Source organism: Pagrus major, chromosome 22, assembly GCF_040436345.1.
Source record: "Pagrus major chromosome 22, Pma_NU_1.0".
In the NCBI taxonomy this organism is placed as follows: Eukaryota; Metazoa; Chordata; class Actinopteri; order Spariformes; family Sparidae; genus Pagrus; species Pagrus major.
The window spans coordinates 683,709-711,701 of NC_133236.1; positions in this window are offsets into that span (position 1 = coordinate 683,709).

Below are 27,993 nucleotides of genomic sequence, written 5' to 3' on the forward strand. Positions count from 1 at the left end.
TGCTGTATGTAAATGTACTTAATAGACATTGTCCTTACTTACATAAGTATACTTTGGGTTTTCTGCCAAATATATGCTGTTGAGATCCTTGATCCAACCTCTTGTCCAGCTCTGAGAATTAATCACATTACATTTACTAATTAACTGAAATTATCTGGCAGGCTACTTCTGTCAAAACACACTCAGGCCTATACCTCCTTTTTATTCCTATATGAAGCACTGAAAGTCAGCTCATAAGCATATAATGTGAACATGATATAACACGTATTGTATAAATATCATTATGGTACAAATGTGAATGTATCAGTGGTTTGCAGAAATGACAACTGCCAAAATTTCTTTCTGGCAATCTGGTTGAAATTGAAGTAGATTTAGAAGCTCTGCAGGTTTAAAGCTTGAAAAAAAATAGTAAGTCAACCTTTTGTTGTGATTGTTTTGCTAAACTATTTTTTATAGGGATTGCATTTTGTTTTTCAGATTTCTTTCTGTTCCCAGGGGCTGTTTAGAGGAAGATGAGAGGAAAAAACTTCTCAGTGATGACTGCCTATGATTCTGCACTGTCTTCCTTCACCCAAAAACTAAATTAGCATGAGAAAGTTGCAGTAAAAAGTTGGCTCCCCTCCAAGCTAAACATTTTTCAGTTGTTCCAAAACAATTAATGATGAAACATGTTAACGGAACATAACTGAGCATGGGTGCTGGTTAAACTGAATTTTAACAGAATGCGGCTTTGCTTGAAGAGAGCTGCAGAGCTTTTCATCATTGCCAAATCTCCAGGCAGACAAACAAGATTCTCATGAAAACAATAAGAAGAATGTGGGAGCGCACATTTTGATCTCCCGGAGAGGCCTGGAAGCTGGGACACGAGAAGCTGACCCTCACTATTATGCACCTCCATAATTCCATTGAGACTGAGCAAATGTGTCTCTCACAGCTGGCCTGTTCTCAGACGTGTTCAGACAGTGGATAGAAAGAGAAATCTACAGGCTAATTATCCCTGACCTGAGTGGATTTGGAGGACCTGCCAGGCGTCTTCTTATTGGTCCACTCACCGGTTGTCAAGACCAGGATTAGCGAGGACAGCGAGGGAGGTGGACAAACCCCTGTGGTGAGGCAGTCAGATCTCCACCCCACCCGGCAAGAGCACCAATAGGCCTCTTTATCAGGGTGCAGATGGAAATGCCTGCAGAGAGGGCCGAGTGTGGTATGTGGCTACCTATTATGCTTGTCCTTTGTTGAGAGATGGCTGTGGTGGGGAGAGTGAAGGGGGATTTCATCTTTTTTTAAGGCAGTCTCAGAGTAGAGTGTGATCTAACTCTAACTCCAGCTGAGTGTTTGATACCATAGGCCTTCAAAGGTCCAAAGTACTACCTGTGACTTATCTCAGAAGGGCCTCATACCGTTTTTGGTCTGAATGGATCCGATAGCAACTGGAGCTGAGCCTGAACAGACACAAAGGAGAACGGATTCCATTTTGAAAGGGTTCACGTTGCATTTCACAGCTTCAACTTGAATTTTTATATTTATTGAATCTAAGGCTCTCCTCACCAGCATGTTGATGAATAGTATGTCTTTAGAGTGCCTCCAATTATTCATTCTGAATTGTTAAAGGTCCAAAACAGACACGGAAGCAGACTGTGGATGTGCATATGGCTCTGTTTAAACTTCATTGGATTTCTGCATTGGTGCAAATGTTTATGTGTAGCTAGCTAGCTGTGGTCTTAAAACTTAAAAATTAATTTCTGCCACTAGAGGTCTTGAAAATGACAATGAAAACAAATGATAAACAGCCACCATTGCCAATGAAAATCTATCTGATGCAGAAATGGTAATCGATTAATAATGTCTTAAAGTTTCATTCACCTTATGTTTAGTCTTGTTGGCTCTCCTGGAAGTATAGTGACAGGTGACCAAATGAAATGCACCATTACCTTAAGTAAACTTGTGGATTTGATCAATTTGTTTATTGTCCAACAAAAACCAGAGCCTGAGTTGTTGTCCAGTCTTTTCAGTAGGGCTTGGTATGACCCTGCATGCAAACATAGGTACTAATAGATGCTGCAGCCTGCAGAGCTCCTCCGACCCAGCAGGGTGATGAGCGAGGTCTTCAGAGTAGCAGGGTAATATGTTTTTATTGCTGTGGTGAAGCTAATAGAGTTGTGATGACTCTGCACCTGCCACAGCCAGACATGGGGAAACGCAAAAAAAAAGCCACCGTGAAGTCTCCCACAAGGCCCAGGGCTGTCTGCGGACAAGAGTGTGGCTGACAGATAAAGCATTTGACAGTGACACACTGCTATGGGATGACAACAAAAATGACTAGAATTTTAAAATACACATTGTCTTTTCACCCCACTACCCTCTCCTCCCTCCCTCTCCCTTCCTTGTGACTTTGTTCTTTCTGTTTCTCTTGAATTTTACATAAATACGTGGAGAAGAGAGGAAATTACATAGACACAGACATTAAGGGTCTGTGTGTAAATTACTCCATCGTTATTTCCTCTCACAGACATAATTTGGCTGATTTTCTTTTTACGGACGACTGCTTTTCACTCATCCACCCTCCATAAATTCTCCAATTATTGATCATTACATTACCCTAAAATGCTCTTCATTAAGGTTATCCTATTGTTAAAAATAATCTTAACAGCACTGGCAACAAAGTAAGACCACAAATTACCAGACCCACATTACCTATATGGCTTCATTCTATTCCAGACAGTCACAGTGAGGGTGAGGAAGGTTACTTTCACAGTGTCATCTGCTACACAACACTGAACACCTGCTTTGAATGATACTTAGCAGTGGTATGGACTAGAGAACTCAAGCTCAAGTGTAATGTCATTACTTTCTGTTCCTAGTAGACCACTTTTGTTCCAAAGTCCATAGATATGCAGGGAAAGCAACATTTTATTCTAATTTACCTTATTGTGGAATGTATTAACACACTCTATGACCACAATCAACTATTACCTTTTTCACGATGGCACAGTAACCATTTCATTCAGTTAAATTACTAAAGCACCCCCTACATCTGTGTTTTCATGCAGCATATTTATATGGTATTTGTTTTTTACATTAATTTACTGACATTGTCCCCAATGTCAAGGGTCTGTGTAAAATCATTGTTTCAGAAGAGTTGAGTTGTTTTGCCCAATCTCTGCATGTGTTACAAGCATAGCTAGACATTTGCAGCTTGTTTGGATCAAGGTCACATGCTTTTAATTGAATATGACAACTTTTGTTCCTCCCAAGCTGCAACCTTGGGGCTGAAAAATAAAGCTAATAACAGCAGTTCCTTGAGTAGGTCCAAATGTAAGCCTTAGCTAGTTTGGTAGCTTCCAGCCTTTCTTCAGGAGTCACTCAACTCGAAGGCCGTTTGGACCAGGTGTCCACACACCTCCTCACCCTTCCAGCTCCAGCTCCAGCTCCACCTCCAGCTCCAGCTCTAGACTCCACAACCATCCCTGTGAGCCCTTCATCCCCAAAGGTACTCAGGAGTTTTAGGGACCTGTAGCCAGTTTCTCCATCAGTGTTCTTTAGTTTTTGATCAGCAGCCTTTAACCTATTCGACGGATAGGTCTAAGATTGCTTTTATTATGAGTTTGCTGTCAGATAAGGCATCTGCCTGGGTGTTGGCCATGTCTGACAGCAACTCTCCCCTATGTAGTTCATTTCTTTTGTTTACAGCTGAGATGAGGAAGATTTTCAACCACCCTCTACAGGGCAAGGAGGCCAGTAGCTGGCTCCTTTCTTTATAACAAGGATCCAGCACAGTCTCCCAGTACTCCGTAGACTTTCGTATTCTCACAGCTGAGTGTGGGTGGGATGAGAGGGCTCTACAGGGAGTATTTCTCAAGGGTTTGAGTGAGGAGCTCAAGGATGAGCTAGCAGCTAGGGATGAAACATCTTCTCTAGATGAGCTAATCTCCCTGGCAACTCGCCTAGATAACCGCCCTTTGGAGAGACGCAGGGAGAGAGCAGCCAGGTTTGGTCCCCTTTCCCCCCCTCTCGTTCCTGGCCTGCACGGCCACCTGCACCTTCTCCTCTACCTCCTGGTCCACCTGTCTCCAGTGGCTCTCCGTCGGCAGCCTCATCGCTCCCCAGCACCGAGGAACCCATGCAGCTGGGTAGGATGAGGCTCTTCCCAGTTGAAAGCCTACGACGACGGCGCGGGCTCTGCATTTACTGTGGTCAGGCTGGCCACCTTCTCGCCCAGTGTCCAGTCCTGCCAAAAGAGCAGGCTTACCAGCCACAGGAGGGGCACTGGTGAGCCATACCTCCTTCCCTTCCTCCCCCCCTCGACGCCCCCAGCTTAAAGGTACTGTGTCTTGGTCGCGAGTTTCTTTTTCCCTGGAAGTACTCGTGGATTCTGGTGCTGATGACAATTTTATTGACTTTGGTCTTGTCTCCCAGTTTAACCTTCCCTCAGAGCCCTTACCATCAGCTAAGGATGTGGTTGCCCTCGACAGGAGGCTGCTAGGTCGAGTCACTCACTGCACTGCACCTCTGTCACTGCTCCTCTCTGGTAACCACCACAAATCCATTTCTCTTTTTATAATTTCCTCACTGGCTACCCCTCTAGTGTTAGGTCTCCCTTGGTTAAAATTGCACAACCCCAACATTGACTGGTTCACCTCTGCCATCACCAACTGGAGCCTTTTTTGTCACTCACACTGCCTTCACTCCGCTATTCCTACCACAGTCTCATCAATACCACCTCCACCCAGACCAGTTGACCGGTGGGGACACGCCTACGTCTCCGTTTGCGTGTGTAGCAAAGCCTCTCACCGCCCTCCTGCTGGCTTCATTCGCCCCCTTACCGTTCCTCACCGGCCATTGTCTCATATCGCTGTGGACTTCGTCACAGACTGCCTCCATCAGAAGGTAACACCGCCATTCTGACGATTGTTGACCGATTCTCCAAGGCTGTGCACTTCATTCCCCTGTCAAGGCTTCCCTCAGCCCTGGAGACCGCCACTCTGCTCGTCCAACATGTGTTCCAGCTGCATGGCATCCCTCAGGACATTGTTTTGGACCGAGGTCCCCAGTTTTCGTCACAGGTTTGGCGAGCCTTTTGCCGGGCTCTGGGGGTGTCGGCCAGCCTCTCCTCGGAATATCACCCCCAAACTAACAGCCAGACGGAGCGGGCCAACCAGGACTTGGAGACAGCTCTTCATTGCATCACCGCTCGCCACCCGGCCTCCTGGTCCACTCACCTTCCCTGGGTTGAGTACGCCCACAACTCCCTGGTTTGCTCTGCTGCAGGTATGTCTCCCTTCATGGCTTCTAATGGTTTCCAGCCCCCACTTTTTCCCTCGCAGGAGGCGGACTCTGCTGTGCCCTCGATGCAGGGTCATCTCCGGCGTGCCTGCCGGGTTTGGCGAGAAGCCTGGGCACCCCTCATCCGCACGGCGGCTCGGAACAAGAGGTTGGCAGACCTACACCTGACCCCTGCGCCTGACTACCAGCCCGGGCAGAAGGTTTGGTTGTCCTCTCCGGACCTCCCCCTACAGACTGAATCCCGGGAAACTGGCACCCAGGTACATCGGCCCTTACGAAATTGACTGGGTAATAAATCCCACTGTGGTGACACCCATCCTTTCATGTTTCCCTCCTGAAAACAGTTTCCACCAGCCCACCCTAACCCTAACCCGTCTTGTCGGTAGAGCTGACCGTGTTCATTTAGAGAGTTTTTCGTATGCTGCCTTGTGTTTTGCCAGTAAGTGTTGACGTGTTTTTTCTCACGCGTGTTTTTTCAGTTCCGTGTACCTCGCTGCCTCGTTGCCTGAGTTCCTATTTTTTTGCCCCGTGCCTGAGCATTTTCTTGCCGCCATTTTCCCCACCTGCCTTGCCGGAAGCTTGTTGTTTTTTACTTGCGGAGATTTTTCATTTGAATAAACATTTTCGCACCTACACGCCTGTCTGTCTCTGCTTCGGGGTCCAACTCTCTGTAGGCCGTAACAATACCACCAGACTACAGAGCAGCTTCTCTCCTCAGCCTGTGAGGCTCCTGAGCTCAACACTACACCATGAATAGTTATTTTTCATTATTCTTTTTAGAATTTATGTATTAGTCTGTATAGGATTTTGTTTGTTTATTTGTGTATGTATATGTAGCTTAGGGAAGTTCAAATGTAAATTTCAATACACAATCTTGAATTGCATAATGACAAATTCATCATGAATATTGTCAGCGCGGCTAACTGTGTGAAACACGAAACAACAGAGCATATTGCACATAAAACATGCAACTATCAAGGCAAAATGAAAGTATTGTATCGATGTAACTATGATCCTTAAACTTAAGCCGTAAGCCATTCTGATACATTTTATACTTATGCCTTTTGATTGTAATTACTTGTGATTAACCATTACAGCAGCTTGTATTATGCGTTACGCTTGCATTATAATTCCATGTGCAGGTATCAATAATACATTTATACAGTTTTTTTTATTTTTACGCAGTGATACAAATAATTGTTGTTTACATTGTATGTCCACATGCTGTCTTTCTGTGTTGTACTTTGACTTCAAGTAGTGAAGTCCTATATTTCCCAGAATGATTTCTGACAGCACCACAGGGACTAAAAAGCATTGTAAGTTTTACCAGTTAAACACAGTCAGAGAAGCGAATGAATCCTGGAAGCAAAACATCAAACACCACTATCTGCACCTGAGAGCAGCACAATGTTTTGGGTTGGAATTTTCCTTTAACCCCAGCAATGTGCAGGTGCCTATGTGAAATAGAAGTTAGTTGTCAGATTACTTTTAATTCCATTTCAGCCCTGGCAAATAAGCACTGTATGACAAATCACTCAACAGTTGCATGACAAGGTTAGTTTGACACAGCACTGAAGCAGTGTGAGTTTTCAGTGAAAAAGTTTCTCTTGCCAAAATGTAATCAGTTTGGAATTTATTTAATCCCCAATTCATAGGGCGAATAGTAATATGTCTTTTCCTTAATCATTGTGTCTCCAGCAGAGTTCAATAGCATGCTACATTCCTCCTCCGACGTCTCAGCCTGTGTGCACAGAAAAGCCTTTCATTCCTCGTCACATCACTTTGACAACAGTGTAAAATGCATGGAACATCTAAGCACAGCCCAGCAGTCGTACACAGTGTTGGTTCAGCCCCAACAATAATCCACCTCAGATCCTCCTAATTCTGTTAAAACAACAGATCAGGGCAGCCACGTCTGACGGGAAGATTTGGACAGCTTATCTTCCACCTTTCCAGTGTTAGATGAAATATATTCTCCTCTATTTTGGGATGTTTGATTATGTATGTCTGTATGTGAAGACTCATGTATAGAGTCTGCAAGTTGTGCGTACATTCTGTTCTATTTGCAGTGGTGAGCCATAATTTCCTTGTATTTATTTCGGCAAAGACTTTCAACATAACTTTATTTGAGAGGCACTTTTTTCTAGTCATTGTGGCAATTGCTCCTTATTCATACTGGTAGAGCTGCATTCAGTGTTTCAAGGGGCAACCCAAACGCCTCAATAAATACATTTACGTTTTTGCAAACCATGGAAATGTTGAAACTTGTACATTTGCAACATAAGAAAATGTAGTCAATTTTCACTTTAAGAAAGTGAAAGGTTAAGAAAAGATCATGTTTTGGCTTAAAATACCTTTGGTCATCACAGACATAGCTGGAAATTGTCCCGAGGTCTCCTTAAAAATATAAAAAGTGTCACGCAAATGTTGAAACACAGTGTCGGACCACTGTCTCTGGCGTAGAAGCCTTCGATCCTGTAACTCAACAGTCATCACCTTCACCCCCTGAAATGGAAGTCAGTTCATAAACATGCACTGAGGAGGAATGGAGAGACTCCTCCTCATGGTGTATAACAACTGCTTTAGTGATAAACATGTAAAATGCGGTGGACTAATGAACTATGACGCCACGGTTTGGAGAGCAAGTGACTCAAGTGCATATATATATACACATCATCATTTTATTTTGAGGCTTTTACTGCACACAACATTTTCCTGTGAAGTGCTGTTTGTGCTAGTTTTCATTATTTTCTGTAGGCTTTGTGGTATCCCATTATTACAAAGCATGAAAGATCTTATGTGTATCCTTGTTAGGTTAGGGCTAATATGTAGGCATATGTAGGGTTTAACATTATATACTTAACTGGCAATTACGTGACAATGCATCTCAGCCAAGAGTAACACAAAGTGATGTCATGAGCAGTGTAACAAGTTACTTTCTACAGGAAGTAAATAATGCATTCAGTAACAAGTAATTTGTAATACATTACTTTTTGGCGTAACTACCTCCTTAACACTGGATATGACAGAATCAGTTTATTGGTGCTTTTTCACTGAAAACAGCTGCCTGCCCCTGCTGTAAATGAGTTTGATGAGAGCAGTGAAACTGAACAGCAAAGCTGAGGGTTGTAAATCCAAAACAATGAGCTGGAAGAGGCTTAAAGTTCCATAAAGCTGAGGGGAACTGCAGAGTTGGTGATAATTCTCTGCAGGTTCATCACTATGAGTGATTACACATGCACAATCTTATCACCGTGTTGGTGTTGTTCCTGGAACATCGTGATAAATATTGCTCCAGGACCATTATTGAAACTTTTGTAATATATCCTTCTAACACGCAAGTATGATAACCCAACCAGACAACCAAAGAAAACTGAAAAAAAAAAAAATGGATACAAAACCCTGTCCCCTTGGTGAGTGTCCTATGTTTGACATATTCAGTCACAACAGCTTGCTCTACATGTGGACATGTGGCTGTTTCATCAGTTAAAAGCATGTTCCTGGAGCAGCATTGATAGGGACTTTAAGCAGCGATGGTTGAAGGGACGGCTATGCCCATGATTCTATCTCAACACTTCCTGATGTTGTAGTCCAACTGGTTTGCCGTATTCAACAATACATCAAAAAAGTGTTGTTATAGAAGTAGCCGTTGTAAGAGTTAAATGTTGTTTAGTGATAATTGTTTTCTACTACTACTGAATTACAAAATTACTACTATGGAATGTTTGCTGGACACTGTAGCCATCCCTTCATCCTCACTGCTTAAAGTCCTGAATCGGTCTGCCATTGCACAACCAAAACAGGAAAAGCAAGAGTGAACGGATGGGCATTCACTTGATGGAGAGTGCCAGCGCTGTGGTACGTTTCCCTGCTGATATGTGAGAGATTTGAGGAAGTTCAAAACTGGCATTCTTTCTACTAGATCAGTAGGTAACAAAACCTGCCTACTTATTATTAAAACCAGGTGTTTTACTCTGCCTTTTCATAGCACTGGGGTTTAGAGGTCAAATTGGGTTCTTACAGTTGTTTTTTTGCTTTGGACAGTAGCCAGGCTGCTGGTGGTAGCCATGTTGGTAACACTGTCTTTGTGACAATGGGGCCACCAGTGATATCACAGATAGGCACTTTAATTGTTCAGAGCATGAAACAGCTGGGATATATCAATGTGCAACAGGCATTTCTTACTATGAAAATTATAATTATTACACAAAAGGTCAGAGGTCATAGTGCTTGAACTTTACCTTTCAGAAACGAGGTAAACAGAAGTAAAGCTTATTTTTCAGAGTCTACCCTTTGAACACTGTGCTAGATCAATTAAATGATTTTGAATGCAAACTGCTGCAGTGTGAGATTCACTATCTGTAAATCTGTGTCAAGAAACCAGAGTACCTTGATTTCTGTGAACACACATACATGCACACCTGCCTGTGTTACAGTTATGAAATCAGCTCAGCTTAACCTGCATGTGCCCTGTTGGTTTAACAGATTGCATTCATATTTTGATTCAAGGCTCCTGGCACCTTGACTAAACTCCCCTGGTGGAAGCACCTCCATTGTCTCTATTCAGTCATGGAGGATCCTGGATCCTCTCCATGCTGTTTCCATCATGCCCTGCCTTCATAATCTGGGCCTCGATGCTGAACAGCACCCTATTGAACACTGTGGTCAGACAGAAAAGCTGGCTATTTATCTCTGTTTGGAATGAAAACAGCAATGTTCCGAACGCCTTCACTGCCTTGAAAATGGGATTATTTTTCCTACGGGGCAGCTAAGTCTCTAAACCCCAATTACTGTGCTACCATTTGATTTATGGGTTTATTTTTAATGACACATTAAAATGCAATTAGCATCTGTATCCAGAACAAACTGTGTGCATCCAATGAAGGACTTTCAAAGAAAAAATGACATGGATTCCCTTACACTACATCTACGGCAGACTCTTTGGCACTTTAGCCTCACAGTTTTTTTTTGCACTTACTTTAGATGAAAGAGCTCTGACTTTAATGGAAGTCTATTAAAGCCATATATATTGACTTCTTTAACAGTACAGCGGAGTAGAGAAGATCTTCAAATGAAAGCACCTCCAGACTGCAAGCTAAAAAATAAATCATGTCTGATTTACTTGGCTAACATTCCCCAATTTCTTTGTTTTTTTCTTTTCTCAGTAACACAACAAAAACCTGTAAATAGAAAATCAACCACCACCAACTACACACACATGCCCACACACACTGTGTGTGCATTTAGGTTGTGGTAGCGACATTGTGTTAGCACATGACAACTCACTGAATTTTCAAAAATATATTATGTTCCAGCCTGATAGATGCAGGATCCATAGACTTCTCCAACCAACCACTGACCTGAGGAACTGTCAATGGATTTAATATGCCCAAAAACACCCTCAGTCAATATGTGACTGACCTACACAGCACAGCAGAAGATAGTGTGCTTTAGAAAGTCAGCTTTAGACATGGCAAAAGGCAGAAATAGCAGCGAGATCAGCAGCTTGCATTCCTGCATGCTGTGCTGCATGCTGATTGAGCTGCCAGTATTGTATTCTCATAAAAAATGGATTGGCTTTACACAGGCCAGTAGACAGAATATCTTTGATAATCTTCCTATTTCCGGTTTAAAAAGGTGCAATATGTAAGAATAGGCTACCTTTTGAATTTATACTGCAAACAAATAGGGGTCAACATATCACCAGAGTAATCACTATCTGTTGCTAACTGCATTCTCTTTACACATCTATAGCTGCCATTAGCCAGTAAGCTGCATTTAGCCAGACAACCATGGCTAGCTGGCTCCAACAGTACTCTGGCTCTAGGGATGAAGACATGAGAGGTTCAGGCAGGATTAGCATTAAGCGGGAGAAAAGCGAGAGGGAGTTTGGGCATCAGAGAGGCAGATAACGGAAAAAACAACGAGTAGATCCATCATACTTTGACATCAAACCCAGTAAATTAAGGTTTTATTTCACCAAACCAGAGATGGTGATTGTTGGAGCAGCAGAAAGACTAACCAACAAAGAGAGCCTAACAAAGAGTTTTATTTTTACAAGGAGTTAAAGCTATGGTCTACGATTTGAAAGATTGATCATTATTATTAACATTATTTAGATGGTGGTTATGGCCCAATAGTACGACCTACACAATGTGAAGAGCAAAAGGAACCAAATAAATCCATTCTCTCTAGCGCCAGCAAAACTGCCATGCGGCTCCTATTGGTCAATTTTCCCATCCATTCCCTTCGCTCACTCTGCTGCTCCTGGTCACGCCTCATCCCGACCCACTTCCGCATTTCAAACTACAAGTGGGCAAGAGGTTTATTTTGCCCTGAGCAGTCCAATTGAGGGAAAGCAGAGCGACAGCAGGCAGCCTCTGCTTGCCCCACCGGCAAAGGCTGAAAGAAAGTTAAAGTCTGTCACTGAAGAGACAGACACAAAGCGGAGATGTGAAACAAAGAGGTCTCAAACCCGAGTAAACATCGGGTCATCATTTGAACGGTGGCGAAAGCTCCGTAAGATATGGACCCGATGCTGATACAGCGGAGTTTCTGTTAAACAGGTAATCTTTTGTCTTTATTGTGGATGTGGTGACACAGATAACTTTCATGCCGATGCTGGCTTATGACTGTGAAAGCTGCCGTTAGTGTTTTTCTGTGTTATTAGACGACGTCGAGACAATTTCTGTCTCTGCAGTATTGTCAACACTTGTTTACTTGTTTGACGGAGACGTTAACCTCTATGTTAGCATTGTAAGCTAACAACAAGCTAACATTGCTATCATGTTTACACCAAATCAGCCTATGTATTTGCTCGTGGCAGCTAAATGAAGCAGCAAGTAATGCAGGCTAAAGCTATTCTGATACAGCGGAGTTTCTGTTGAGCAGGTAATCTTTCGTCGTCTTTATTGTGGATGCTGTAACAAAGATAACTTTCATGCCGATGCTGGCTTATGACTGTGAAAGCTGCCGTTTTTGTCTGTGTTATTAGGCGGTGTCGAAACAATTTAGAGACATTAGCCTCAATGTTAGCCTTGTAAGCTAACATTGCTATCATGTTTACAACAAATCAGCCTATTTATTTGCTCGTGGCAGCTAAATGAAGCAGCAATGCAAGTAAGATGAATGAAACCCTCCGCTTCACGTTGGGGTTTCATTCATCCTGTCCAGATTTATTTCTCCATAAAAACCTCTCGCCCGGTCACTACTCATCTGTTTTGCCAACCCTCCTCCCGGTCTTGTCCATTTGTTTTCAACAAAGCCTTTGCTAAATCAATATGATGGATTATCATATACGCGTTACGATGTGTGTATTTGTGTGTCTTATCTGTCATAAACAAGAGATTACGGTTTACGGGGCACGTTTGTGTCGCGGTCTGGTGCTACTCAAACAGCTGGGACACAGCTGGTCCGAGGCTCATGCAGGTTTAGTTTTCAGCCACAATGTGGGAGCGATCATTATGACTAAAGCTAACGGCAGCATCTGTTAGTCTCTTGGCCCTCAATAACTTTTAGAAGTGGCTAACTTAACTGTTGATAAATAGTAACTTATTACCTAGCTGTAACGTAACGTAGCTGTAACACGCTAATGACGTTCACTAGCTTGGCTGTGGAGCTTAGCTGTGGACATTGTAATGACTTACAAGATTTACGCCAGTTTCAACGTGCATTGTAGTAACTTTACCTGTGAATCCGACATCGTTACTAAAGCTGGCGCTGTATTTGGTTTCTGCTGGCTTGTTGCTCTTGTTGCGGGAGGGGGTGTGTCGCGGGAGGCTCGGCGGGGAGGGCAATACGAGCTCGGAGGGGAGGGATTAAGGAGCACAGAGATGAGGGGTGAGTGTGGGCGGGGGATGCTTTTTTCAAATCTTTCTCAGATCGTAGACCATAGCTTTAATCTAAAGGTGCACAGTTGTATTTTTCTATTTAAGGAAAATAAGTGGAAGTTTACTTTAAAATTATTGTGAGTTTGTTTTGTGTATTAAAAAGGTCTTGAGAGCTTGTAGGATGTCGGCTACTACACAGGTCCTGAGCTACAAAGTGTACAAAGTGGTATTGTGGACGAGACAGGGCTAGCCGGTGAGCATGCTAGCCTAAGTAGATATGTCTGAAAAAACAATACATACATCTTTAACATAACATAAAAATTGTTATTTTGTCACATGTTGATAATTTTAGCTAATTTTTAATGATTTGAACTGAACTTCTTACATATTGCAGCTTTATATGTCTGTTGGTAGCCTACCGCTTTAGTATTTAGGCTAGTTAATTAACTTAAGCTAATTTAACTCCCAAGCTTCCAGCAGCCCAAGCAAACTCCTTATTAGCTGTTGATGTCAACCATCAGAGGGAATTTGTATCCTTTGGGTTTCTCATCAAAACATTGCTCTGTATGGCAACTAGTGGCCTAACACTTTAGCAAAAAATCCAGAGAAAGTCAGGCATCAGCAGGCAGAAACAACATGTGAGGCCATAATATTTTCACATCTTACTCGAATTGAGGATTTATTATGACTAAACCAGGGGTGGCTAGAGACACTTGAGTTCAGAAGTTGTACTGTTGTAATAATGCTGCACTGTACATCCCCCTGCTGAAACTATGAGAGAGAGATGCCATGTTACAAAGGTCCCAGACCCTTAAGCCACCAGAATGCTCCCAGGAAATTTACTTTGTTGCACCTTCCCATGGGAGGTCTCCCTGGTATTGCTAGCATGCTGCTTGTTCTGCAACAAAGAGGGGAGGCAGTGCCTGCAGATAAAATGCTGAAGCCTTATCAGCTGTGATCATCAAATAGTACAGGTAGTGCAGCTGTAAATGTGGTAGCAATCTTAATAAAGAACCTGCAAACGATAAAATCAGGTTTAGAAACATATAACACATGTTAAAATTACCTAAATGCCTTTAAGCCACTATCTGTTAATCACCTCTGCCTGGTGCCAAGAGGCCGGGAAATATGAGACCTCCCACATACAGGAAGATTGTGTTGCAGTTCAACAGACAGATGAACTCCAACACACCCCAGTCCAGGCCCCCCGGCACCAGGCAGAGGCCAGGATGGATGGAACACAGGTCAGCCAAGTAAGTATGGCCCCTGTTCCACTGAACCAGGAGTCATCTGACATGGAGACAGGCCCCCTCCCAGATGCAGTTGGCAAACCCCTGCTCCAAGAGGATCCAGTTGAGCAGCTGTGTGTAGAGCTTCAAACCTCTCAGGTGAGAGAAGCAGCCCTCTCAGTCACAGACTCCCAACAACTTGGCCATCCCATCCAGTCCACCCCATTCAACTCACCGGATGGCTATCCAGTGCCTTTAATGACCTGCTTGATGGACACAGGTGCCCCACCCCCTAGCAGTGCAGCGCAGTCCAGTTTCAGCTGCACCACCTTATGTTTGGACACCGTCACCCCACCCCAGAGGGAGGAAGGTTACCACAGAGTCCAAGTAAATAGTTTTTGGGCCCTGACCACGATTGCCCACCATTTGACCAGTCTTCGACCTCACCACAAAGGGGGGGAGACAGCCTCATCTCTACAGTGACCTGAGAGACCATGGTATCCCAGATGACTCGGATGGCCCGTGTCCGCTCCACACAGTCTCGTCTTCTAATCCTCTAGACCGCCTTCCTTTCTTCAAGCTCAGTACCTACTACACACAAGTCAGCAGTGGTAGGGGGGTGCGTCACCACCCTGATTCTTGATGTCAGTCTGCTAGTCCCAGAAGGGCCAGTCACCTCCACATAGGAGTCCAGAGGGCTCCCACCAAGGTTCTTGTCTCCTTCAGAGTCTGATTCCAGCTCTGGTCTTTCTGTGCTGCCCGTGAGCACACAGCCACCACAGGCTGGCAGCAGAACTCTTTTGACCACTACATGTCTTTCCTGTGCCCTTTCCTTGAGTTTAACAACTCGTTCAGCCTACTTCTTCTTGACTATGGATGTAATCAACAGTTTCTGGACCACAACGGTCACCCCAGCTTGTCAGCACAAGCTAGCCTCCTCATTGGCAACCACCAATAACAACATGAGGATAGCCACATGCCAACAGAGATCATGCCAGCAGTTATGAGAAGATGTAGCTTAAGTGCAAGTAGCTAGAGATCCCCTGCAGGACCCTCTTAGGGAATACTAGCTTCTAGGTTAACAACCTGGACAATAGGATTCCATTTGGTCCCCTTTGCCCCACTACCACTGTTGTGCAGTCTTCAGATATACATCTGACCTGTAGTCTTGGCAGCGCATTTACAATTTCTGAAACCTTTGGAATTCTATCTATCATAGGCAGGCAGAAGGTACAGTTTCTTTTAAGGCAGCATATGTGCATCTCACAACACAACCTTGAGCATGTTCTGCACACCAGTCCACAACCACACTACTGGCCAGCTCCGATCCTCTCGAGGATGAGAAGCCTACTAACCTTTCCTCTAACCACCCTCCTTTCCTTCCCTCTTTGGTTCTTTCCATTTCATTTTGATGTTCTTGTTTGTTTGTTTTTATAGGTGGTTTAAAAGCAGCAAAGGAATGAACAAAGGTTAATGGTCGCTAATGATTAGCACGTAGTTTAACGTAGTTAGAAATTATCTGTTCAGACGTGCCTCGGTGTGAACATTCTAGCGCCCAGACACATAAGCCTTTGACCATGAACTGTGTGGACTTTTACAACCCTTTCCTTTCCTCAAGGACCTGTGGATTATTCAACCTGCCCCGTGTTCTTAGGAACACACCTGTACTGTTTGAACACCTTCCCTGTTCAGAGGATATATGGACTGTGTAACCCCAGGTTACCATCCACATGGACTGTTCAGCCCTTAGATTGCTCCAAAGACTGTGGACAGCACCTCACTCTTTGGACCAAAGGGGGGATATTGAGACCCTCACCACATGGTTCTAACAATAGAGAGGCCTGCATGGTAAACCAAAGCCTAAAAATGCAGCCTCCACACACTAACAAAGCCTGACAAAAGGAAAGTGCACCTGTCTGCTACAGTTCCCCTTTTGTTTGAAACTCCCTTCTCCCATTGGCTGAGAGCTCACCTGAATGCATCGTCAGTTCAGCGCAACAGCCGGATGCGCAGAGAACCTTAAAAACAGCTGCACGCCCGCTTCACCGCAGTCCCATCGTTATGTGTTGCTGGAAGCATCAGCTTTCACCTGCGCAGTGGTTACTACAAGGGATCAACCCAAAGTTTGGGTTTTACCTTTGCCTAGGCCTCAGTCTTTTACCTCGCTGGATGAGCAAAGACTAGCCTGTGATTACCAAACCAGAGGAGACCTGTGCAACCCAACCTCTAATATCTGCAGAAGTGAAGATCTTTCCCCTCAGCAAGAAATGGCCCGCTTTGTCCCATTTTCTTTGACCACGTCGACTCTGCTGTTTCCTCCGCTACAACACCGAGAACAGCCACCGTCAGCCTGCTCACAGGACGCTGCAACCGGCCAACGCCTTTTATCCACACCAAGGAGGCGAGCTGGATTAAGGAGGTGGATGGGCGCACGATAACCTAATGTGCGGTCACAAATGAGGCTTATTTAGTGTCTGGGCAGATACTAGAGATTAGCGTGTATTTGTATGCTTTTAAGCTACACTGTTTGTGAGTTTGTGGACCGCTATGTCCTTTTTGCTGCTAGTTTTACACTGTAAAACACTGCGCTTGCTTGCTTTTCTTTGTGCTCATCATGAACTGATTTGAGCCCCTCCACTCTCCGGAGCTAAGTGTTAGCTTTGCCGCCTTGTGAGCGTACAATAAGCCACGTTCCTATCAAGGATCAGCTGAAGGTAATTTGAGACTGAGTTCGTTCACCGGTCACTAGAAGTGGTAGAAAGGTGAGTATTGTGTCTCTCCACATTTTCCCCTCCTTGCTGTGCTCCAAGTGTTAGCTCTTTTTCTTTCTCTTCCTCCACTAACCCACATGTACACGCACGCATATGCTATACCCCGCTATAACATCAGACACGTTTGGCACGGTAGCTCCTACCCCAAATTCGAAACCTCAGTCTAGCTGTGTCCAAACTACAATGTGATTAAAGGCACCTCTAATAACCAGCCCTTGGCATGACGTGGCTGCGTCCGTCCTTACTTACACACTCTGTGTTCCTGAATCTTCCAGTGTCTCCCAGTGGTATGTTTCTGGTTTTTGTTCCTGGCTTAATGTTTCTACTTAGCTCTCGTGATTACTGGTTTGAGCTTTGCTTTTGATTTGTACTTTACTCTTGGTTTGTACTTTGTGCTACTTTGTATTTAGGCATTTTGCACTTCTTGGATTTTGGTTTATTCTCAGCATTAGTTATTAAAGCTCGCCTTTTGTTTCTTAATCCTGCCTCCCGTGTGTTTGCTGCATTTGGGTCCTCATCTTTTTACCAAACCATAACAACTGAGATCCACGCACCACATTATACACAGAGACGCACCGCAGCACTCCCCCTCCTCCAGTTAAATAGAGCATTTCTTACAATGTAAACTGTTTCAAGATTTCAATGTCCTTTATTGCTCAACAACATGTAAAAATAAATTAAGAATCAAAGACATAATACACAAGTAAGACTAAAACTAAGAATTGTTTGTGCTTGTGAAATGTAGTAAGGAGGGGAGAGGGGTTTTGCCCTTGGTCTGTTTCCCGGGACAGGGACACGGTCAAATAAAATTACATGTTTTATTTCTTCACATTCTGTGTGTGTGGAGCAGACAGCAGCAGCAGGGCCGGGCCAGCAGGGCTACTGTGACTACATACTTAATTGGCATAACAGTGGACCTTTGTTCACTTAATGGGCCACTGTCTTCCAGCCCCCACAAGGTGCATTGTCACACAGAGCAAGAACCTTGCATACTGTGCTGAATACAAGGGATCTTATTTGTACTTACTTGTACCGTTGCTATGGCAACAAGTGGCAACTGCCTTTAGCACATATTAGCTAGTTTAGCCCCATTGTTTGAAGAACAATAACCCATAAAATTACAATTTGGCATATTTGAACAAAAAACAACAGCTACCAACAGCCGTAGTCCTTACAACCTTAACTAATGTGTTGTCACGGGTCAGATTGTCAAAATTAGAAAAATAACAGCTTAAATCCCTGAGGAGCTACATTAGCATTAGTAACCACAAGTATGCAGTTACCTATAGTTCCCTTAAACAATGTAACGAAGATGCGCAATCAGAGGGGATTTAGAAGTGGCAATGTCAACTGAAAAATATGTAGTTATATGCCGTATACCTGCACCACTGGTTAAAGTTATATCACAAGTTAATCTGGGTGTACCGCACTCTGCCACAGCCAATTAACAGCAATCTCCACACTGCCTTCAAGCTGGGCATAAACATATACCTCAGACTGTTTCACTTACAGGCTTATGCAAGTACAAACAGTGACTTAACGTTACACAGTTTATTTAACTAATACGGACAGCGCCACTCTGCCATTGCTGAGCACATTGTGGTCAAATGGGGTATAAAGTAAAATCCTGCCATCAGGATTTTACTGTCATCATCAGGATTCAAGCACTGTGCTGCTACCTAGCATCCACAGTTATCAAGTGCAGCCCCCCCCCTTTACTGCCACAGCATCACCGCGGTAACGCAGCGACAAACAGGTCACATGAAAGGAAACATCTGTATTGTACATGCATAGAAGAATCAAAGTAATGTAAAGAAATCAGGGAGACAGCAATTCCATCCAGCTGGGGATGCACACCTTATGAAACAGACTGGGTATTAGCCAAACATTGCAGATCCAATTTAAATACAGTTGTCTGCTCCACTTGTACTGCTGCTACTTTGCCACTCTCTGCATGTGCTTCACAGGTAGGGCTTTAAAGTCCCACTCCTATGTATTTAGGCATTTTCTTTAAATTTTTTAAAATATTTTTGTGAGTTCTCTCCAGACAATGTTAATTAACCAGTGTTTGCTTTTTATTTATTTTTTATTTTTTAGAAATAACTTAATTTTGTGCTCAAAGGAAAAAAATTATCAAGCTAAAAAAAATATTATGCTAGTTATGATATTTTGCTAAAATAGATTAATGACATATGACTACACTGGAATCATGTGTCATCAGCCAAGCTTGCAACATTAACATTGAAGCTCTGGCAAGGTCTCCCAAAATGTGAGCCATTTTATTAAGTTTAGCTAGTGCATCATGTGCATACTCTGCGTGACACAATACAGGAAAGTGGAAGGTAGACGGAGAGCATAGGGTGAAGCATCACAGAGGTAGAGAAAAAGGTTTCCTAAGTTTGTGCTCTTTCACAGCCTGGACACCCTCTAAAGAATAATATCCAGATCTACAGTGATGTTGAAAAGTAAAAATGGATGCTGAGTCTACCCTTTGATTGAGGCACATTGAGCCATGTTCTCTTTGAGTTCTCTTCTTTAATACATGCTCACACTGGTTCAAGCTGAGACCTAATGATGTTAACCTCCTGTTGAGATCAGCTGGTTGTATTTATCAGTGCAAAGTTTCTTTTGTCTGAGAATACAGCACTGAACTAACTTCTGATTGCACGAGGGCAATTTTTAAATCTCTCCAAATATAAAATTACAAAATGCAAACCAGTGATTAAAACTGGATGTCTAAATTAAGGGGAAAAACGTTGTAGTTGTGTTTGACCCCTCATTTACTGGCTGTATGGAAGATAGACTTACCAAATGTCTTCATTGATTTGTTCCACCCTGCAGAACTGCAGAAAGCACATTTGGCCACATTGATATCAGGTGAATGCATCATATCATAAAAAGGAAGCATGCCATTTCTAAATGAGATATCCACCATTAGAAAGAAATTACTTACAAAATAGCATTATGGGTCACAATTAAAGTTATGACTCAGCTCTGACCTTTTCTGAGGTTTTGAGTTGTGTAATGTTAAGGTTACAGACAATGGACCTCATGCAAGAAGCAATATACGTACAAATGTACCCATGATTTTCTCTTATTTTGATTTACATTGATTTCTGGGATTCAACAGTGATGTCTTATTTTTGCTCGTCTCTTTGGTAAGAGGAAAGTTCAAAGGGTGGTCGAGAGCACTCTTACAGTACCAAGAAAAGAGAAAAACATCCCGTTTACGCAGTCCACAATTTGTTTGTCCAATGCACGGAAACATGTTTTAAATTATAGGAACATAAAAAACGCTTAATATAATCCAATTTAGATTATCAGCCTATATGTTTTAGAGGAATTTAAATTATTGGATTGTTTAATTTGTGGCTAAATATAGTATTGGTCAATTGATCCTAATTAAGACTATAAAAAACCCTGGGATGATCGCATGCGTTCAGCTCTTGAATCATGGCTTACCTACTGCTACTAGGTGCCTTGGCAAACAGGGCCTTACGCAGAGAGCGTTTGGAGATCGCACAGATCTGTTTGATGAGATGGATGAATGGTTGCTGAGTCGTTTCAGATTGCCACGAGCACTGCTTATGGATTTGTGCAATAACCTGGAGCCTCACACACACCGGTCAAATCCCGTACCTCCACACCTCCAAGTGCTGAGCGCACTCTGAGTTTTGGCCACAGGATCATTTCAGAAAGAGATAAGAGACAGGTCAGGCATTTCACAGTCCTCTGTGAGCCATGTGCTTCGGAGAGTCCTGAAAGCAATAACATCATTCATGCCCCAGTATATATTGTTCTGGTACACTGCTAACCAGCAGGTAGAGATTAAGAACACTTTTTTTTGCTGTAGTGCCAAATATCATTGGTACTTTAGATTGCACGCATATATGGATCAAAGCACCCTCTCCAGATCCATTCCCATTTCTCACATGAAAGCTGTATCACTCTATTAACGTCCAAATAATATCATGGCCGGTTGGCCAGGGGGAGCACATGACTCCTTTGTGCTGCAGAATATTTCTGTGGGGATGTGTCTGGCTCAAGGAGCTGGTGGAGATGGGTAGCTGATTGATAAAATATTTCTAATTCTAAAAACCACCATCCAGTCTAACTTTTATAAAATTCAATTTTATAAAAATGTAACATAGGTGACCGAGGTTATGCCCTCACTCCTCACCTGCTGTTGACCCCCCTGGCAAATCCCCAGACAAGACAGGAGCGCTCTTACAACCAACGGCACGAGCACCTGCTCTGTGGTAGAGTGCACAATTGGAGTGTTGAAGGCCAGGTGGATGTGCCTTGATACTGCAGGTGGAAAGCTCATATACACCCCGGAGAAAGGATGCTTAATGGAAATGGCCTGCTGTACACTGCACAATATGGCAATGAGACATGTCAAACCACTTTCTTTTGATCGCCGTAACTGTGCGTCCCTCTGCTGACACAGCATTCACAACATCACAAATGTTTTGCCATTGCTGTGTTTTTGATGTTTGTGTAATACCAGTGCTGACGCTGTGGAAGATCACATGTTTACGATGTTTTATTTGATTTAACAATACCTCAAGTTCCACCCTTCTTTCGGTGGCATTGCTCCAGTCGCTGTGCCAGTGTCGGCCATTTGCACACGGCACAACTCCTGACTTTATATAGTGTTTAGTAGGCATTACTTATTACTTACTAATTACAAACAATCGGCCACACACCTCCAATTTACAATCAAGTGGGAATCATCATTCAGCACACCTGGGTTAGAGCAGATTTGGATGGTAAAACGTTTGGTACATCTGAAGTTGACTTCTCTTATTTTTTCTCTTGACAAAACAGTAATAGAAAATATAAGAGAAATTCAAGAGAATGTTGCTGCATGAGGCCCAATGGATGGATGTATGGATGGATGGTTAAGGTCTGACTGAGGTGGTTTACACACTGGCAGCTAACTATCTGTGCATATCAGAGATGCTTTGTTCTGACATTCAAGATGAATTGTAATATAAGAGTTTGTTGATGATAACCTGTTTAAAATTCTGCTTAAGTCTAATTTGGTAACATGACCACCCTAACTTCCTTTGCCACTGGAATATGATCCAGATAAACAGTCTAATGAAATGCAGTAATGTCTTTTTGTGGGGATCTTTGTTTTTGATGCATTAGATTGTGTTATGCTTACAAATATTTACATGTTAGAGTTAAAAATATTTGAGAATTCAAGCTTCTTGGTAGCAGTAAAAGTAAAATGCTTAGTAGCTTAGCATGCTGTTAGCCAATGATGTTAGCTGGTGATGTTGGAGACAATAGTGAATACAGCTTTCTTCAGAGGGCTGTGTTGAGTGTATGGCGGCAAGTAAAAAGGGGTTGGTTCTGTTGAGCCTTCTCTGTGTGGTGGGCCCAACTCAATGAAACATAGCTATTGTGTCGGTGCAAATGATGGTGCCCATCTGATGACCTTGTAGACTTGCCTGCACTCATGGGCCCACTCCCAGTATACCACTTACCCCTTCGTTTTGTGTGTTCACCCTCAGGTGTAGTGTATCCTGATTCTTGTTGGGATAGAGGGGTACGGCAAAGTGTTGGGGCTGCATGGCCCTCCACACAGAGGTTTTTTTTTTATTTGAAGCATACCTCAAATGGTACTTCACAATTACTTCTAGTTTGCTGATGTCTCAGTACCCAATTAGCAGCTAGCTGGTTAACATTACATTGATATTGCTATGGTGCGTGTGTGAAGTTGCTGCACTTGGTACCGTTCCTCTAATATCAGTGCAGACTGGCAGGGGACCAGCACAGGTTGCTAATGTTAGCTTGTAAAACACCGCTTTTGGCCAGGTAATGAAGCATTGTTTTCATAATTGATGACTTGATTGATAGCATGAACTTGTGAATGAATTGTGAGCATCTATACTTTTCTATCTCCATCAGGGAAATTAGAAATGCCATTGTGTGTACCCTGTTATACCAGTGTTGCCACAGTAACACACGAGAAATCACCACAACCATATTGGAAAGGTCCGGTCATGTCTATTCACATTAGTGCCTTGGAAGACTACTGATGACGTTTGAGGGTCTTGAAGGGTTGTCCCATTTCAGTGGCGGAGATTTCATCCACTACCCCTTGTGACTCTTTTTGTGGGGCTTGAAAATTAGGGTCAGGGGTAAAAATTGGAAATGGGATTCACTTGCACATAAACCATGTATTTTACTATATACAGGTGGAATATTTTCTCTTACTGGGGGCCATTCATGAGGTTTCTGGTGATCTTGTCCAGGATGTATCATGCTGCCTGCCCAATGGCTGGGATTGGCTCCTCCCTGCAATGATACGCGATTACAGATAATGAACAGATGGATGGATCTTGTCATACCTTTCAGATAATTGTTAAATGGTTAAATAATGGCAGTTGGTTAATTAACTGTTCTCTTTAAAATAACTTACCATTCTTATGAAAGGCCTCTCCCAGGAAGTCTTCAAAAGTAATGCAGTGACACAGGATACATTTTCTTAATGCAGAACTTCTCTACTGTCAACAGATTTACTGTAAATTTACAATTTAATGAGGTACCATTCAAGTGTCATTCATTTTTTTTTCCATTCACGATGTTATGATACACAGTCAGAGCACTTATATGGTTTGGGTTGGTATACAACTCTCCTAGATCAATCATCCAAGAGATTAACAACTGTGTCAGAAATGTGGTTCCTCTTATCTAAATATTCAAGGTGCAAGCTTTTGTATTTAATAACTGGTCCCAAGGTGCATTTAAGCAAAAGGCATCCAACATCCATCAAGATTGTGTCATGTGCGCCACTAACAACAGGTAAAAGATCAAGACTATGCCTTTGAGATATCATTTAATCACTTCACTCAATTTCCTGGTCAACTTTACGCCTCAGCACGCAAGTGTCATGGGTATTGAAGTATATATTGCTGTCCGCTAAACTAACAGACAAAACCTGATATCTAAGAAATTAAGTTTGAAAAAATTAAAACGTTATTTTATTGGGGCAATCACTGTATTTCTGAATTTGTAACGTTTGAAATTGTTGAAAGCAGTAGGCAATTGTTGTCATAATGCAATATTTCTCAGTAATTTATCACCTATAGCACTGGGCCTGGATAGGATGGCATCTTGGTCCAGACCAACCAAAGGGGAGGCATTTTGGTAATTTTGCTGCCTCTACCTGTGACCAGTTAGCCAAGAAGTGTTTCAACAGTGAAATTAACCATCACTAGGACAGTATTCATTCCAGTAGAGGGCACATCCCACCCTACTCATGAAACACAAGCCTGGTAGCTACAATGAGTAGAGTGCACACCACACACTCATTTTACTGAAGGAAACCAAGGAGACATCTTGAACTCATGACTTTTATGTTGCAATCTCACTTCACTGGATACAATCCAATGGAAGAAGCTTCAATGTCAAAAACAGATTTCTTCACAGTCCCTTGATACTTGTGGTTTCTACCTTCACAGTTAAGCTCAGAAACAGCACTTCCCCCCTTTTGGCATATCTCAAATTATGTCAAACGTATATACTGGAGTGTTTTTTTTCTGTGAAGGAAAATTACAGTGGTTATGTTAAACAAATCAGAAGCAACAAGGAAAAATGAGTGGGGTGAATGTGTGGAGAGATCAAGATGATCCTCCACATGGCTGTGTTAGTGTGTGGTGACAGCTCGAGTGAGTGGACTGACCCGCTGCAAGACGGCAGTGTCAGCGGAAATGACATGAATACAATTGATCTTGGCTCTGCTGTTGGAGCGACCTTGTATATAAAGTCTGACAAAGGGTCAACAGTTCCTTTCAGAGAGGGGTGTGCCTGCTTTTACCTCTAGACATTAAAAAATAAGGAAATGCCACATAAGATTGGAGATGACACAGCTTTCATTGCATGCCTCATCTTAGAAGGAAGCTCTTCATGCAAGAGCTAAACCCCCCTGTGCTTCCATTAAGCAATTTACACAGGTGGAACATATGGGTGCTGCAGATTAATGTAATCACTTATGCAAATGTGCAAAATAAATTCAGTGGATTAATTGCAGCCCGAACACGTGCAGTGAGCGATGTCACGATCATCTCATGTACAGATGGAGATCAAGACAATCTTTTCATCAAGCATGCTTGTCACACAGTTAAAATGTTGCAGTTTGCTTCACATATGGGATCCTAGTTCAGTGAGTGTGAGTTGAACTTAGAAAAAATAAAAAAAATAAAAAAATAATAATTATAATCAGGAATGTAATTTGACCCACATGAATCATGCAGAGGTGTAAAAATATATTTTCAGAGGCTGGTGGGGGGTATCAACTTCACAACCTATCTCACATACCTAGTGGTGCTGTCAGCATTCAGTGTCCCAATTTGTAAAAAATGTAAGCCTGTGATTGTTCAGAGATCAGTGGAGAAGCTTAACTCAGTCACACGTCACCTCGCTCATGTTAGCACATTTTATGAGCATGCTAACAGCTAGCTGTTGCTGTTAATTTTATACATCTAAAATTAGTAAACTGAATAAATGTCCTCTGGAAGAAGAGGTGCCAGTGTTCTGTTCTGTTTTGCTGCCTTCTAGAAAAATGTTACTGAAACGTGAATCGACAGCACTACCCCTCTCCCTAACCTATCTGTCTCGATGGGGCAAGTAACACATTTAGTCTATAGCAGGGTCCCCAAATTAGTTTTCCACAAGGGTCAATTTACGTCAAGCATGCCAAGTGAAGGGCCATTCAACCAGTAAAAATTGTTTCATGTTCAGATGCTGCTGTTGCTGCTGTTATTTGTAGTAACATTATTAGTATTATTAACAAAAAATAGAATTTGCTTTGTTATTTTGTTATTTTAATTTATTTTAATATTATTTTACCAACTAGTTTGCTGGTGTTGGTAGCAATGCCTTATTCACTATTTCTGTTTTCTCATTTCATTAATTTGTTCTTTTTAATTGAGTTGTGAAGCATTTTAAGTCAGAACTGTACTATAAAAAGGAAATTATTGTTGTTGTAATTATTGTTATACCACAATTAGATACACATGGGCAAAAATAAATGGATGTTCAAGCAACAATCAGTGAGAGAAGTGACAGCGGCAGGATGAAACAGTTTTTCTGATGTCCGGCCAATTCTGTTGTGGCAATCCTGAGATACTGTCCAAGATGTGCGATGTGCAAGATGGCTCTTGATAGCGTTCATAGAACTTCAACTCTTCTGGTTGCCGTGTTTTCCGCCAGTGGCACCTGCTTTGATAGCTTTACAGCTGTTTTCTTGTTTACTGGTGATCATTTGCCCAGATGACTGGAGGCCTGCCAGTAGGTGAGTGGCGCTGTCTATTGGAGGAAGCGTTGAGGTTATGTTATGACAGGTGCATAGTGTCACTGGTTTGGCGCAGACCAGAAATTCCGCTAATTGGTAATAGGCTTAGCATAACTAGAATGGCTGATCTGAAGTCAGCAAAACTTATAAGCTTTGTAAAAGAGCAACTTAACACCTGATTTATGCTTGGACATGCCCCCTTCACAAATTAAAAGAACGCACTCAAACCCAGCATGTACTAATTCATAAGACAGTTTGTAGTGTTTCTATTTCATTAACAACATTCTAAATCTGTATGACTCAGACCCAGCCAGTTATCAGGATGCAGTTTAGATTTTATAGTTAAACGAATGATTACAATATATTAAGATTTCCTCGTCAGTATAAAAGAATTACATATTTGGCATTTTCATATATTGAAATAAATACTGACATCTTTTTTCCTGATTTTTATGTTGTTTGTCTCCCATCAGCCTTCAAATTCAAGCCATATGGGAGGTAATATTTGGAGTCTTTGGTCAGAGACTTCTTCTATCAATCATACAAATTACCCCTCACCTTGCAATATTTATGATAATGCAGCCAATGACACAGCGTTAATTGCATCCATTCCTCACCTCTTCTGATGGTCTGACACACAGATCAGGAAGAAGCCACTTCCCTCTCACTGCTGCTCATGCTCGATCCATCATCATCTATCCTTTGTGTGTGATGAATGCTGCATTTATGGGGCATTATTTCAGTTGTTTGTACCTCTCTGCCATTCCAGTTCAGCTGTTCATGTAAAATTTCAACACATAGAAACATCAACTCCTCAAATTGCATCTATTTTTCATTAGTCAAATATGTTTTGGGGGGAATGCAATGCTGCCTGGATTATGTTTTTTTTTCCCTTATAATCTTCATCAAAGGATACCTAAGTATTGTGAAGATTAAGCTAAAGTCAAGCTATGAAAAGCACTTCAGGAAGATTGTCAGAATTAAATAATTAAAAAGTCAACACAGACCACAAGTGTGTATGTTCAAATGAATTGGCGTAACATCCAATCAAAAGTGTGTCTGGAAATAGCATAAGAAGGCAGCAGGTGCAACTGGCGATTTGAAATTGTGCTATTCGAAATAACTCATACTGCTTAACACAACGTATTTTTAATCATGAATTCTGATCATCTAGGACTCAGAAATCCAAAATATTTGTATTTAAAGGACATGTCTTTTGCAATTTGTGAGATATGGGCAGAATTTTGGTTTAAAACTTTTAAAAAATGAACCAGCATTATCAACAGTGTGAAGATAAACAGTGTTATGTCTAAGATGACTATGTACTGTGTTGAAAATATGTCTATTGAAGTTAGCAGGTGGCTGTAGCTCAGTGGGTAGAACCCCGGCTCCCCTGGGCGGAACTTAGCTACATGCCGAAGTATCCTTAGCAAGATACTGAACCCCGAAATTGCTCCTGACGCGCAGTTGGCACCTTGTGTGGCAGCCTCTGCCGTCAGAGGGCCCTGCGATGAGCTGGCGACTCGTCCAGGGATATACCCTGGCCTCCGCCCATATGAAAACTGGATTTG